Source organism: Megascapheus bottae, chromosome 1 (assembly GCF_031878675.1).
Source record: "Megascapheus bottae isolate mThoBot1 chromosome 1, mThoBot2.hap1, whole genome shotgun sequence".
Taxonomy (NCBI): domain Eukaryota; kingdom Metazoa; phylum Chordata; class Mammalia; order Rodentia; family Geomyidae; genus Megascapheus; species Megascapheus bottae.
In genome coordinates, this window is record NC_143509.1 from 89,436,896 (window position 1) to 89,453,826 (window position 16,931).

Here is a 16,931-nt window from a genome sequence, read left to right on the forward strand (position 1 = left end):
GAGTCCCACGAGCCAATTACCTTAAGAAATCCACAACAACAAACTCAAAAACCAAGGAAGAAGGACTCAAACCAGAAAAGAAATACAGATAAAGCTCACATCCAACTTTCTCAAAGAGTTCCGGAACGTGAGGACCCCTCCCCTACCCCTCGCCACCGGCTCCAAGCCGTGAAAAGCAGCAGCAGAGGGCGCCAGGCCGGGCAGCACGGACCACTGCAGAAACCAGCATAGGACTGGGCCAGCGAGCCGCAGAAGCAACGGAACCCAGACACGGAACTAGAACAGCAAGCAGCAGAACCCAGACGCGGAACACAGGTGGCAGAGGGGACACGAAGGTAGTAAAAGACTCCCCACCACTGTGGAGCACCCACAGAGAATGCAGAGGTGTGAATAGCGCAGCGGGTCCCCAAACCGGAAAAGCAGAGCTGGTGCCAAGCAATAGAACTTAACTCAGACCCCTCCACCCTGCCCAAGAAAGACTGGCAGGAGCAGGGGGGCAAGGAATTTAGAATCCTGTCCCTCCCCCTCCCCCAGGCCATTGACTGGCGACTGACAGGTGAGCAGCGCTAAGACCCAGCACCCCACCAAGGGAGGCAGAGGTGACCCAGCCCCAACATGCCCACCAGGTTCCTCTCCCAGGCCTCTGACTTGAATCAGACAGGCGGGCTACGCTAAGACCCAGCACCCCACCAAGGGAGGGGGAGGTATCCCAGCTCCCACCCGCCCAACAGGTTCCTCTCCCAGGCCACTGGGTCTGGAGAGTGGGGGGCGTTGAGACCCTGCCTTACAACAACGGGTGGGGTGTGTGGGAAAATAGGAGCCAGCATCTGTCCCCCTCAAATCTTGAGTCAGGCATCGTCCATCTGGGAATCCTGAGCAAGATAGCACTGAGGGCCCCCCCACAGTCACAGACTCTCAGATAAAGCAGCAGGGAACTGAAGGGCCAACCCACAGCCCGCTCACCTTCTGAGAATCAAAAAGGCGCGGCTCCGCCCTTGGAGCCCATGTCCTCAGCTGGGCCCCATCCCTGGGAACAGAGCGGACACCTGCTGGTCCTGCTGAGAGCCCCTGGAAACTCCCAAACCCCAGACCCTTGGCCGGGGGCCTGCCCCTAGAAGCAGCACAGGAAAACCAACCATCTGCCCAGCACGCTGAGACTGAAGCTCTCAGATTCATCCCAGCCCACTGTGAGGCCACTGGTTGGGCTGAGAGCTAGTCATGCAGCAGCACACAGCCTCTGGGAACAGGCCAGAACACCTGCAAAAACTGCAAACTCTGACCTAGTCAGCAGAGGAATCAATTTGGCCGAGAACCACAGGTTTACACAGATTCCCAGAACCGCTGGTCCCAATCCAAGTAAAGACCGCTACCTACTGACCACAGAGTGAACTACAACAGTTCTCAATGCCGAGGAGAGTGCAAAATGAATTACGACATGTAAATAATCAAAGTCCCACGCAAAGCCCAAAAGGGAACAAGAGCGAAGGGACGAGAGAGATGTCACCATCCCAAGAAATGACACCTGAAGAGACATGAAACATGACCCTATTCAAGGAGATGATTGTGGACATGACTAAAGAGATTAAAACAGAATTCCAAAAAGAATTCCAGGAACATAAGCAGGAAATCACCAAAGAGTGCCTCGAATTCAAAAGAGAAATGGAAGAAAAGATTAGTACCCTCAGAGCAGACATAATCAGCTCAGTGTCCACACTTCAAGCAAAAATGGAGGCATTAAGCAGCAGAGTGACGGAGATGGAGAATAGAACATGAGAAACGGAAGATAAAACACAAGAGCTGGAACAGAGAATCACCACCTTGGAAAAATCAGTCAGAATCTACCAGAGAGAGCTCCAGGAACTGGCAGATGCAGCAAAGAAGTCTAATCTTCGTATAATAGGGGTTGAGGAGGGGGCCGAATTTCAGGACAAAGGTATGCAACCTTTATTCACCAAAATCATAGCAGAGAACTTCCCCAACTTCAAAAGGGAATATACTCACATTATTGAAGATTTCAGGACCCCAAACAGGCAAGATCCTAGAAGTAACCATCTAGACATATCATAGTAAAGACGCTAGACCCGAATACCAAGGAATTGATCTTAAATGCTGCAAAAACAAAGAAGGAGCTATATTATAATGGGGAGGAAATTCGAATTACAGCAGATCTCTTCATGCAAACCCTAAATGCAAGAAAAGCTTGGAAAAACATCCTTGATGTCCTGAAGACCAACAACTGCCAACCCAGACTGATATATCCAGCAAAACTAGCATTTACATTTGAAGGAGAAACAAGAATATTTCACTCCAAAGAGAAGCTTTATGAATACATGCACACCAAACCAGCATTACAAAGAATACTAATTAATCGAGAACAAATTGTAGAAAATCAAGAACCCCCATCAAGAAGCAAACATCTATAATTCACTAAACACAAAAGGGTAAAAAAGAGAGAGAAAGAAACCTAGAAGTAAAAATAAATAATGACAATGGACACTGACCACTTCTCCATAATCTCCCTAAATGTGAACTGGCTGAACAATCCAATCAAAAGACACAGAGCAGCAGACTGGATTAAGAAACACCACCCATCCATATGTTGTCTCCAAGAGACCCACCTCACTGCCAAAGACAGAAACAAATTCCAAGTGAAAGGCTGGAAACGAATTTTCCACTCCAATGCACCATGCAAGAAAGCAGGAGTAGTAATCTTAATCTCCGACAAAATTAACTTCTCAGTAAAATCATTACATAAAGATAGAGATGGCCATTATATATCAGTAAAGGGTACAATCCATGCCCATAATGTTACAGTTATAAACATCTACTCCCCCAACATGGGAGCACCCAAATTCGTCAAACAAACTCTTAGAATTACAGAAAAAGATATACTCAAACACAATCATAGTGGGAGACCTCAATACACCACTCTCAACAAATGACAGGTCAACTCAACAAAAGTTAAGCAGAGACACCATCGACTTAAATGACACCATAGCCCAGCTAGGCTTAACAGATAGTCACAGAGTCTTCCACCTAACGGCGAAACTTTTTACATTTTTCTCAGCAGCACATGGAACACACTCCAAAATAGATCATATAATAGTTCATACAGAAAACTTAAGCAAATACAAGAGGTCTGATAAAATCCCATGCATTCTATCAGACCACAGTGGAGTCAGACTAATTCTGAACAATGCAGTCAAAGTCAAAAAACATTCAATCACATGAAAACTGAACAACACACTTCTGAATAACTCCTGGGTAACAGATCAGATCAGAAATGAAATTAAAAACTTCCTTGAATGTAATGACAATCAAGAAACATCACAAAGGAACTTATGGGACACAGCAAAGACAGTTCTAAGAGGCAAATTTATTGCACTAGGAACGCATATTAAAAAGACAGAACAAGAGCATGTAAATAACCTTAAAAAAAAACTGAAACACCTAGAGGAGCAAGAAAAAGTTAATTCTAAAACAACTAGAAGGACAGAAATAGCAACAATAAAATCAGAAATTTCAGAGATTGAAATAAAATCTACTATACACAAAATTGATAAATCAAAAAGTTGGTTCTTTGAGTCAATGAAATAGATAGACCCTTGGCAAGATTAATCAAAAAAGGAAAGGGGAGACTCAAATAAACAAGGTTAGAGACCCCATGGGAACAATCACAACTGATTCCCAAGAAATCCAGTCCATAATGAATAGGTACTACCAGGGCCTATATTCAAAGAAACAAGAAAGTCTAATAGAAATGGATGATTTCTTAAATAAATATAGGCTACCCACACTGAACAACGATGAGGTAAACAAATTGAACAGACCAATTTCTTACAACAAAATTGTGGAAGCAATCAGGGAAATGCCAACCAAAAAAAGCCCAGGTCCAGATGGATTCATTGCGGAATTCTACAAGACGTTTAAAGATGAAATAACACCTATACTTTTGAAACTCCCCGAGAAATATAAACAGAAGGAGTAATACCAAACTCATTTTATGAAGCTAATATTACTCTCATCCGCAAACCAGGGAAAGACCGAACAACAACAAAAAAAAACTACAGACTTATCTCTCTAATGAACACAGACACAAAACTCCTCAATAAAATATTAGCCAACAAAATCCAGAAACAAATTTAAAAAATCATACACTATGATCAAGTGGGCTTCATCCCACAAATGCAGGCTGGTTTAGCATTCACAAATCAATCAATGTAATACATCATATCAATAGAGTTAAGGATAAGAATCATATGATAATTTCTCTAGATGCAGAGAAGGTATTTGATAAAAGACAACATCCATTCATGTTGAAAGCACGAGAAAAAACAGGAATAAGAGATACATTCCTCAAAATAGTGAAAGCCATATATGAAAAACCTACGGCCAGTATTATACTAAATGGTGAAAGACTGGAACCATTCACCTTAAAATCAGGAACTAGACAGGGATGCCCACTCTCTGCACTTCTCTTCAATATAGTGCTGGAACCCTTACCCAGAGCAATAAGGCAAGAAAAGGACATAAAAGGGATCCACATAGGGAAAGAAGAAATTAAACTATCCCTATTCGCAGATGACATGATCCTATACTTGAATGACCCAACAAACTCCACTCCCAAACTTCTAGAATTAATAAACTACTTTAGCAAAGTAGCAGAATACAAAATCAATCTTCAGAAGTCAGTAGCCTTCTTGTACACCAACAATACACAAACAGAAGGCCAAATCAAGAAAATGATCCCATTCGCAATAGCCCCCAAAAGAATAAAATAATTAGGAATATACTTAACCAAAGATGTAAAGGAATTATTCAATGAAAACTATAAAAGCCTAATGAAAGAAATTAAAGAGGACACTAGGAAATATAAAGACATCCCATGCTCATAGCCAGGGAGAACCAACATAGTGAAAATGGCTATACTGCCAAAATTGATATAGAAATTCAATGCAATCCCCATCAAAATCCCAAAGACATTCTTTACTGAAATAGAAGATATAATCCAAAGATTCATATGGAACAAGAAAAGACCTAGAATAGCTAACACAATTCTAGGCAAAAAAGAGCAATGCTGGTGGTATTACAATACCAGAGTTCAAACTCTACTATAGAGCCATAATAACAAAAACTGCTTGGTATTGGCACAAAAACAAACCAGAAGATCAGTGGAACAGAATAGAAGACCCAGAAATAGAACCACATACCTATAGGCAACTTGCATTTGGCAAAGGATCCGAAGATATACAGTGGAACAAACATAGTCTATTCAATTATTGGTGCTGGCAAAACTGGTCAGCCACATGCAGAAAACTAAAAATTGACCCTAGCCGTTCGCCATGCACAAGCATTAATTCAAAGTGGATCAAAGACCTCAACGTCAGACCGGAAACCGTGAAACTGCTACATGATAAAGTAGGAGAGACACTAGAACTCATAGGCACAGGCAAAAGATTCCTGAACAGAATCCCAGGGTCTCAACAGATTGGAGAGAGTCTCGATAAATGGGACTACCTAAAAATAAAAAGTTTCTGTACAGATAAAAACATAGTTGCAAAAGTAGAGAGACAGCCAACCAACTGGGAAAAGATATTCACCAACAATACATCTGACAAATGTTTAATATCTAGTATCTACAAGGAACACAAGAAACTAATCCCCCGAAAATCCAATAAACCATTCACTAAATGGGCAAGGGAACTAAAGAGAGACCTATCAGAAGAAGAGATTAAAATGGCAGAAAAGCATATGAGAAAATGTTCATCATCTGTGGTCATAAAGGAAATGCAAATAAAAACAGCCCCAAGAAACCACCTTACCCCAACAAGAATGGCCAAGATTTTGAACTCAGACAATGACAGTTGCTGGCGGGGTTGTGAAGAAAAAGGAACCCTACTACACTGCTGGTGGGAATGTAGACTATTCCAGCCACTCTGGAAAGCAGTGTGGAGATTCCTTAAAGAACTGAATATAGACCTTCCCTATGATCCCGCCATACCATTTTTGGGCATCTATCCTCAACAGCATGACCCAGGATATTATAAAGACACCTGCTCAGCTATGTTCATCTCTGCACTATTCACAATAGCCAAGCAATGGAAACAATCCAGATGCCCTACTGCAGATGAATGGATACAGAAAATGTGGTATATATACAAAATGGAATTCTACATAGCCAACAGACAAGATAAAATAATGGCATTCGCAGGGAAGTGGATGAATCTAGAGCGAATCATGTTGAGTGAGACAAGTCAAGACCTAAGGAACAAAAGGCGCATGGTATCCTTAATATGCAGCTATTAAATCCAAAGAATACAAGAGTGAGGACTGAATAACTGCATACCCAAAGCTATGGACATGGTAATGGAAATACAAACATAACTATATAGACATAAAAACCTATGACTCTACAGACATAATATTTTATTTCATAAATTAATATGTTTCTATGACATACAAACCCTTAGCCTAATTTTAGTTAAGTTCTAACTACTAAGTCCCAGTGATTGTAATTAGAGATTCCCTCCTTGAACACTTGTTTGTTAAACTTGTCATTTAAAATGTGATGCAAACATAAGCCATATAATTAATGATAATAATGTTGCTCTTAAGGTACTATGTTATCACTCATCACTTTTGCTGTCCCTTGGTTATCTCATATTGTTACAGTATCTCACTTTGTTACCTGATATATCGGATGTATTTGTATTTGGTTATTTGAAATTGGATAGGGAATGGGGGAAAACAAGATGAGGGGTGGGGTTGGGGGGAGGGAAATTGGGACCAAGACATGTGAAAGGGTATCAATGTATGGGAATTAATGCACCATCTATCTGGCAAATATCATGTAACCCTTGTATTAATTACAATAAAAATATATGAAAAAAATGTTAAGGAAAAGTATATGAATATATAGTATAACTCCCTAAATAAATACAACCACCACTTCTAACACCGAAACCACAAAGAAGAGGGGTCGCATTCAGAAGTTGCTCTAAACCTCAGTGTTCCGCTCAAGAATGTTTAACTTTGATTTCACTTACTGCTGCTTATATATTAGTTGAGGGCTGTTTTACGTGAAGCTTAATTAAATTGAGGCCACTAGGGGCTGGTTTGCATCAGTACTCCTTTCCTCCAGGGCTCCCATCATATCAGGGCACCTTGAAGCTTTCTTGGTTAATGATACTTGCCAAATGAGAATTTTCTCCTAGTAGAATATTTGGTAGGCAAATGACCAAAACTGCTATCAGGCTCCCCTTGCCACTTTTAGTAATGCATTTTTCCATAGGTTCTTCAATTAGAAACTCATTGGAAAGCCTTCATTTATAGATGAAGCTATGCCCAAACAAATGAAAATGCAATGCATATTTCAAAATATATAATTTAGTCTCATCCTATATGACCTTATGAATCTAGGTTTTGTGCTATTGTAATCATCTCTCTAGGATATGGAAAGAAGAGCTTTATTTTGTGTGATTGTTGTTCTTAATGTGCTATGTTATTTCTCTTCTATTTTGTTTCCCTTTGGTTAATGTCATATTGTTACTATACCTGACTGTGTTAGCTGGTATATTGTATATACATTTGATTATTTGAAGTAGAAAATGGAAGGGGTGTAAACAAGATGATTGGGAGGGGGTAAGGGGAGGGAAATGGGGAAAAAGCATGAGAAGGGGTATCAATGTGTGAATGTAACTGTAACCCTCTACAATATTTACAATAAAAATTATAAAAGAAAAAATAAAAATATGTATATCATTTAGTTGAAATCTACAAAATATGTAAATCATAGTTCATAAAGGTGTCCTGATATTGACTAGCTAATTTTCTGAATGATAATTCACACCTGAAAGCATTCTACATGGAGATGTCTATGTCACTGACAAGGACTTTTCTTCTACTTTTAGGCTGGAGGAGATCTGCCTGCCAAATAATACATCAGTCATTACCCGGGGTGAGTCACACCTCCTCTTCTTGGCCATTGTTAACAATGTGTTTATTGTTAACATTAGCATCTTTGGAAACCTCCAAGGCATTAGTCCAATCCTATTTTACCCAAAACTTTGGGCCAAAGGAAAAGTGTTAACTTTTCTTACAGCTTTACAATAAATCCTAAAATGTTTTTAAGGCTAAAACTAGAAGAGAAATTGTATTATGTAATTTTAAACATGTAAAAAAAACTGAGGGTGTTGTAGGATGATTTCTCATCATAATGTACATTGAAATGTGTGTTTCAATGTATGCTAATTATCTTAATAGCTTAAGCTTTGTATAATTTTTTTCTATAGCAAAGCATCAGGCACTGGGAATTTAAGAAGAGAAGAGGTTTGTACACATCACAGTTTTATAGACTGTGGGTCAAAACAACCTGGATCCTGCTCTGATAAGAATGTTATGACTACGTCACAAATAGTAAAATGGAGTTACAGTGTGACATGAGAAACCATATAGTTAGGAGTTCTGGTGGGAAGGAGTGAGTCTTGCAAAATAGTTTGCTTTTGCAAAATTACTGTGAACAAAAGAATTACTGATTTTTTAAACCAATGACCCTGCCACCTTGCATTAGACCTTAACATCTGAATTTTCCACCACCTCATAACATCACCTCATAGGGACCAAGATTCCATCACACAAACATTAGGAGAGCACAATTAATTGATATGAAAATCCCATTATTTATATCCTTTTCCATTCCTGCTCATGTTTATCTCCATCCCCAGTAGTCTCCAAGTCTTAACTCATACCAACATCTCTTCTAAATTCAGGTCCCATATCTTATCTGGGATTAAAGAGGATACCTTCCAGCTTTGATATGTAAAATTCAAAAGTCAGGTGATCAATTTACATGATACAGGGTATGACAGAAATTAAATAGAGAAGTAGAAAGGAGTAATGGGAATAATAAAAGCCTGAAATCAAGCAGAGCAGATATTAAATCTTAAAACTTCATTAAGCATAATCAAAATAGGGAACCTCTTGGCAGGTCACAGATCATATAGCTTCTTACTCTGGCTTTATGTTGTTTATGGGGCTAAGTGGATGTTCTACATTGACTGGTGTTGGTAAATATTTGGTCATCTACCATTTTGGATTGAGTGCCCCTATATTTTCACTATTTTGATATCATTAGTGTAGAATCTGCATTGGGTTTACTCTTCTGAGCTGCTACTCAACTTCTTAAGCGTTTCTTTGAAATCCTATTGGAAGTTTATCACTTAAGATTCTTCTATGTTGCTTCAGAATTAGCATGGACAACATAAAGGTCTGATGTTATCATGAAAAGTGTTTGAGATTGAATAAACCACAGTTAAAGGAGTCAGATCTTGCTTTACCATCAAGTAGAAAGTAGAATCGAGGTGTAACTCTGGGCTCTGAAACCAGAGCAAATGTCTCTGGCTCAATCCTTATAATAAATTTGTGTTTGTAGACCCCTGTTCCTGTGAGGAGAGAGGTGACTTGTAGTTTCTGAGACACATCTGGGTCTCTCTTTCATTGTCCTGACAGAATACAACTGGCTCACTTCAGTCAGTGTCAATCTCTTTAGCTGAGTTATTTTATTCTGCTGGGCATATTTTTCCCAACTTTGCCTACATAGGCTGAAAATATTCTCAATCTTCCCACTGTTTGTTTGTTTTCTCAAATTGAACTGAAGACTGACAAAATTATAGCAACTCCATGCTCTATTTTGTTTAGAAATTGTATTTTATTTTTCAAATAGCCTTTAGGCCTTGGACCTAAGCCATTTGCAACCTGCACAACAAAATGATAAGAATAGTCATTACCAGTTTCCACTTGGATCTTGATTTCCTTCTGACAAAAGTTCTCCAGTATCTTTGTGTTTTCATTTCTTGCTACATGCATTCATAGTTTATGTAAAATTCTCTAAAGCTCTTTCAAACTCTGCCTTTTAGTTCCAAAACCACTTCTATATTTTCTAGCACACTTAGATTAAAAATGAATTCTTTGCTGGGGTGCTGATGGTTCACTCTTGTAATCCTAGCTACTCAGGAGGTTGAGATATGACCATCAAAGTTCAAAACCAGCCAGGACACAAAAGTACCTGAGACTCTTCTCTCCAATTACCCACCAGAAAATGGGAAGCCACACTGTGTCACAAGTGGTAGAGCCCTAGCACCGAGCTAAAGAGCTTCGGAACAGAGCCCAGGCAGAGTCAAGACTCATGACCAACAGCAACAACAAAAAGCAGATGAAAAAGGAATAAATTCTCAACACAAATTTTAAGTATTAGTTTTCGACATAACATAATATTAAGACTTGATATTTTATAAAGAAAAGAGGACTATTGAGTTTAGTTTTGGAGTCTGAAAATCTCAAATTAGCCTGAATTACGTGTTCATTTTCAGTGAGGGTTTACTGGTGAAGGACAACATCACAGCAAAATGTGTGATGCAATGGAATTCTATGCTGCCCTCAGAAAGAACGACATCGCCCCATTTGTAAGGAAATGGAAAGACTTGGAAAAAAAATCATATTAAGTGAAGTAAGCCAGACTCAAAGGAACATAGGCTCAATAGTTTCCCTCATTTGTAAGAATTAGTACAAATCTTGGATTCTCCTAGCAGAGGATTACAATAGGGCAAAACCTAGATACATAAGGCCATATAGGACGAGACTAAATGAAAGGACTTCCAGGATATAGAAACAAAAGCCATATAATGTGTGACTGTTCTTAATGTACCATGTTATCTCTCATCTCTTGTTGTCCCTTGGTTATCTCATATTGTTACAGTATCTTACTTTGTTATCTGGTATATTGTATATACGTTTATTTATTTATTTGAAATAGGAAAGGAAGGGGGAAAACAAGTTGAGGGGAGAGGGGTGGGGGAGGGAAATGGGAACAAAAACATGAGATGGGGTATCAATGTGAAGTAATGCACCTTCCATCTGGTGAATATAACTGTAACCCTTCTATTAATTACAATTAAAATGCATAATCTAAAAAAGAAAGAAATATGAGTGATGAAGACTAGAAATGGAGAAATTGAATTGTGTTCAGTCTTACTCTTTTATGATAATCCTCTCATAAGCAGTACCTGTACTCCATGAAAGCCACGGAAGTCCCTTCCACAGACATGATCATAGTGACCTGACTGCCTAGTCGGCCTTGACTGTTAGAGGTTACCCCAACATCTTAACCTTGACAAATCAATGATCACATTTGTAGCCTCTCTATCCTGCATACCTATCCTTGGGGGAACAACTAACCTTTCATTTGAGAAGGTTTAAAATTATGAAAATAATTTAGAAGCATTTACATTAGTAGAAAACACTTAGGAACTAGAAGGTTTAAAGAGTCCTCTGCAGCAGATATTTTCTCTTTAACAACTTTCTATAACCTAAGACTAGAAATAGTTTTTACACAATATTCTTATAGAAGACATTAAATGTTGCTCTGTATTAAACGTTTTCATATGTGTTTTGTGATTCATTTTCAAATGTAGGATGAAAATCATTGAAAAATTAGTGATTTCTACAAATCTTAAGATGTTATAACCTTATGCTAAGTATAACAGCAATATTTGGTGCTACATTTCAAATACTTTATAAGTCTAAAGATATGTAATATTTAAGTTAGCTCTTTAATACTTTGAAATATTTTTCCTGCTAAAGTAACAATGCTTAGAATATCAATCATGGAAGGGCACTTAACAGTTCAATTCATTAGATTAAAATTTAATTAGTAGTCAATAATGAGTTCAAATTATTACATAAATGTTAATGCTTAGTACCAAAATAGTGACATCCCTTCCTTAGCAATTATTGCACAATCTATTGAATAATATTTAAATTGATGTGCTATGTGCGGTCTTTTGAGTGAGAAACATTCACACGTATATTCATAGTCTTAAATGTCTACAAGAGGATGTTTGATCTTCTTAGTTGCTAATGTACATGAAAGTTTTGACTGATGTATGTGAGAAGACACATACATCAAAACCGATCAAAGATTACTAAAAACCTCAAACAAAATTAGTCCCCTCTCTGGAAATGTGATATATGTATATATATATATTTAAACCAGAAAATCTGCCAAGAATATAAGAATATATTGAGTATTGCAATATATCTGAATATATCTTAATAATAACAAATATTACAATCACTCTGTCAGAAAGGTACTGGTTCTGCAGAAAGAAAAAGCAAATGAATCTGACATATCAATCAATTTACACATTTAATAATCAAGTTATTTGATAGTTTTCCAGTTTTCAAAATCAAATATTTATATTTGATATAAAATATTATTTAAATAAGAAAGACCTTTTGGAAACTTATATAGTGAGCACCTAGTGTGGGCAGGAGGAATTGTACATTTCCTTATAAAGTAAAAAAAATCAAATGTGAGTCGACAGTGTAATTTTTTAAATGAAATAAAATTTAGAGAATTTGATACTTTATTAAAAGTGAAGATGAGGGTAATATATGACTTTTCAGTGGCTGACTTCACACACAATCATTACTTCAAACATTTTTCCTATACAAAATACTTCCACCAGAGCTAAGAAAACCACATGAGAGATTCTAATACCTAGTTTGGGCAGGATAATAAGGAAAGAATCACTGAAAAATACAAGAAGAAAAGGGTTGTGTCTACTGACCTTACCCTACCTCTAAGCAATACAGGGTAGAGAGGCATGCCACTGACAGAGAAGGGTGAACTCCCAAGACCAGTCTAACATGGATTCAACACATCCTCAAAGATACAGGAGTATAGAACTATTACCTATCATCATTCTTTCCTTCTCTTTCTTTTCCTTCCTCCTTTCTTTTTCTTACTTTATCTTCTTATTTATTCTAGACCATTCTGCCAATTGAACTTAGAGCTTCCTACTTAGTAGGCAGGTTTTCTACTGCAGCTGCTCTAATAAAATTTCAGAAAAAAAATTAGCTCTTATTTACCTATAATGTTTTACTTCATTTGGTTACAGAGCTGTACCATCATGCCTAGCTTATTGGGTGTGAGATAAGAATTTCTAGCTTTTACCCTTCAAGTCATGACCTTCCTGATCTCCAATTTTTTTTTCTGATCTCCAATTTTTGAGTGTGGGAATACAGGAACATGCCACCCATCTGACATTTACCATCTTATATATCTTCTCTGTGAGCTTGGCAGTTTCTGTCCTTGTAATGAACAATAATTTTTTATCCTTGTTAATGAACAACAAATTGTGTATTGTTTGCATTGTTCTTTCCAACTTGTTTGGGACTTCACAGGACTTTGAGCTTACTTTATTGGGGATTCAGACATTGACAAATCCGTTTTATTTCTCAGACTGGAGAAGTTCTTTTAGGGTCAAGTCTACAGAAAGAAAATAGGGATACTAAAACATACATTACTCAGAAAGAGAGGGACATAAAACAGTTGTAAAGTAAGAGACCAAGGGGGCCATGGTACTGGGAATAGCAACAGTCTATTTTCCTATCCTAGCATAACCTCCTCAGAATTCGCAAGGTTGTGGAGAACCTAAACTTTCGTTGAAACATCTTGCATGCATTTTCTCAATGCTTTAAAGTCATAAACAGCTTGTGAATTTTGGAAGACAATATCCATATCATTCTAAATTTCATTGCTTAATGCAAACATACATCCTCATGTATAGGAGCTATTAAAGAGTGTTATAGGTTGTCCTAATGGTTATCTTCTCTTGCTTGCAGTACCTAGAAATTAATGAAGTGATTTTACACTGTAAATCTAAAACACAAAATGTTGATCTACACCCTGTTATTGAATCCATCCTTAAGTACCATGCATCTTTTTGAGAGGATTTATTCAGTCTTTGGCCTAGCATAGTTGCTTAGACCAATTGTAACCCAGCTTCACAAGTTACAGAATACTAGGCCTTTATAGAGTTAAGTGGACAGTAATTATCTTTTCCCATTTAAATTGTTATCTACTGAATCGCTTTTGCTATCTACGTATATTCTATCAGGATGGTTCACTATACTTTCTACTGTTTTTATTTCTCAGTTGAACACATTTCCTGGCATTTGAACTGCAAAAAAAGTAAAAAGGCAAAAAGAATGAAAAGTTAAAGAAATAAAAACCTTCCTGTATTATTGTCTATGAATTGAGATAGGCAATGTTTTATTGCCTATATCCCAGAAAGAATTTTTCTCACTTACCTGTAGCACAATGAAAATTTCGATTCTATGTTAAAATACCATATCCTGCCAATAGCTCAATTATATATACTTTTACTGTTCATTACCCAAACCATCTCCCTCCCTGAGAAATCCAGAAATTTAGGCACGCCTCATTGATTCACAGTAGATAACACCAGTCTGGATTTTTTTTAAGAAGAAAAATTATAGAATTAAAAACAGCTATGCTTATTTGCATATGTATTATACTGTGATCTTGTCTACTAGTTTATGGCACCAGAGAGTCTGTTAGCCCATCTAATGATGTACTATATTGGTTTAAAGAAGTTTTTAAAACCAAGTTCAGAAACTGATCCTTTCACCCAACAATTGCCCTTTCTCTAAGCTAGTTTATTCAAGTCTCCCATCTCTTCAGCAGAACAGAGCTATAAATTGGCAGGAAGTTTTATACATTAGAATAATTTTATTTTCATCTGTGTGACCTTGTCCTTGAAAAGACTGTGTGGGTGTAACTGAACATAATGGTTATTAACATAGGATACTATTGCATTAGCACAACAGCAAAGGTTTCTCCAGAGTCCATGCCAGGAGAAACAAATATTGCTATTATTGTTCCTATAATTATTACAGCAAAATTTGCACTTACCTGCAAGCTGGAAAAGTGTTTTTAACTTCTTTAACACTAAACACAGTTGAGTCTAATAGCTCATCTTATTATATCTCATAGATTTCATTTTATTTGATCCCAAATCAAAATGCAGTATATGTGATAAGCACCTATAAATATGTTGTGGACATCATTAATACCCCTGCATTACATGGGCATTCAATTGGTTTAATAAAAAGTGTATCATTGGTTAGCACAATAACTAGTCCCCTGAGACATTATCTCTGTTTGAATCTCAGCTGCAGGACAAAATATATGTAAACGGGTTATGAGGCTTGCAGGAAATCCACATAGACTCTTTTCTAAATGACTGCTTAGCTGGTCTTAACAAAAATCATTTTAAGAAAAGTAATTTAATAAAAATTCTAGTAATCTTTGATTTAACTTTTTAATACATGTTTTATTTGTTTTCCTCTATTCAAAATTATATTGAGAAAATGGAAATTTTGTCAGATTTTCAAACGAAGCAAAGCAGTTACACAGGATTTTGATAAAAATGAATTAGGTTAACCTTTCAATTAAATGAATGAGTTATATCATTAAAATGGTCCAATATTTACTTAGAAAAGCATAATAAATTCTGTTGCTCAATTTTGCTCGTAAAAATACATTTTGTCAAATGTCTACTCTTTCCTACATGTATCTGAATAGTACCATGACTCCATTTTGTCAAACTGAATGTCAATATTTTAAATGCTGACATCAATAAATTTTATGTTATTTTAGTGTTATATTATTTGACAGATATTTTAATAGTTTCTATTACATATTATGCTGTTTTCTTATCCAGAATTCTTGATGGCTGTCAGTTTTATAATCATCCTTCATTTTCAGATTTTTTTGTTGGTCATGGGCTTGATCTCAGCTGAGCTCTGTCCCTGAGCTCTTCAGCTCAAGGTTAGCACCCTACCCTTAAGCCAAGTCCCAATTCCCGTTTAATTGACTGGCTTTGAACCTTGATCCTCAGATCTCATCCTCCTGAGTAGCTAGAATTACAGTTGTGAGCCACCATTCCTGGCTCATTTTTTTCAATTTTAACTTTTTTATAATAATAGTAGAAAATTTCATATGGAGTATTTTACAGATTGGTTGGTTTTATTTAAATCTTTCAAATGCATGTAAATCTACTAAATATAATTTAAACTAAAATCATTAAAATACAATTTATCCAGAATCTGTTAAAATTTAAATATATTAAAATTGAGGCCATTCAACAGAACATTGAGGACTTAAAAATATCAGCATACAGAAACAGAAGACATAACAAACAAAAACCAATTTCCTTTGAAGGAAATTAGTATTTTACTCAATCTGAGGTCTGAATAATCAAGAAAGTTCACTAATCAGAAGATTGGAACAAGCTAAAACAGGAATTCTTTTAGAACTGTCAGTGCCAAATTATCTGTATCAGGATCATAATAAAAGATACAGAAAGCTCTCAGTAGTAGGTTAATTACCTTTCTCAGTATGACATAGAACAGTTCTCAGTGGAAACAATTAAGATTAAAAATCTTTATTGCAAGTTCCTGTTTCACATCTAAAGTGTTAGAAAACAACCATTTGTAATATGTATATACAAAAATATAATTATGGGATTAATTGGGAAATATATATATATATTCATCAGAAACTAAATATACATGTGCATATAGACATATACATATATACATATATTTGTGGGTATATACATATATATGTGTATGTACATAAATATGTATATGTATATTTCCTTTCCTTCTACCTTTCACTTTGTAAAGTTCAGTTTACCAAGGCTTATCCTTCCAAATTCTTGTTATTTTCTCAGCCTTTAAGCTTAACAATAAAATTGAGAATCATTTCATAAGTTACCTAATTTTCAACTAACTGTTACATGTTTTCAGAGATCAATCATTTGAAATCTTTTGATGCAATGAGAAAGCACCATGTCAAATCATTTTCTTTCCTATTCATTGTTTTGGTGTTCATGCAATAATTTGTTTATAAAAATCATGTAAGTAGACATGTTCATTGAGTTCTGATTTTAGCATCCTTAAAGAATGTTAAAGATAGCATTTTTTAAATGAAAGAATTGGAATTTGAGAAAATCAAAACCTTGATAACAGTGATTGCATTCCTGAAAAAAAGTCAGTTTCAG

At 36.5% G+C, this 16,931-nt stretch overlaps 1 long non-coding RNA gene across 1 annotated transcript in view; it reads left to right on the forward strand.

Annotated features, from left to right (window-relative positions):
• LOC150069576 (uncharacterized) overlaps positions 1-16,931 on the forward strand; it is a 37,189-nt gene that overhangs the window by 16,413 nt on the left and 3,845 nt on the right. The window contains exon 5 of the long non-coding RNA XR_016535555.1: positions 7,911-7,957. This is a non-coding gene — a long non-coding RNA (uncharacterized LOC150069576). The remainder of the gene's footprint in view (positions 1-7,910; positions 7,958-16,931) is intronic.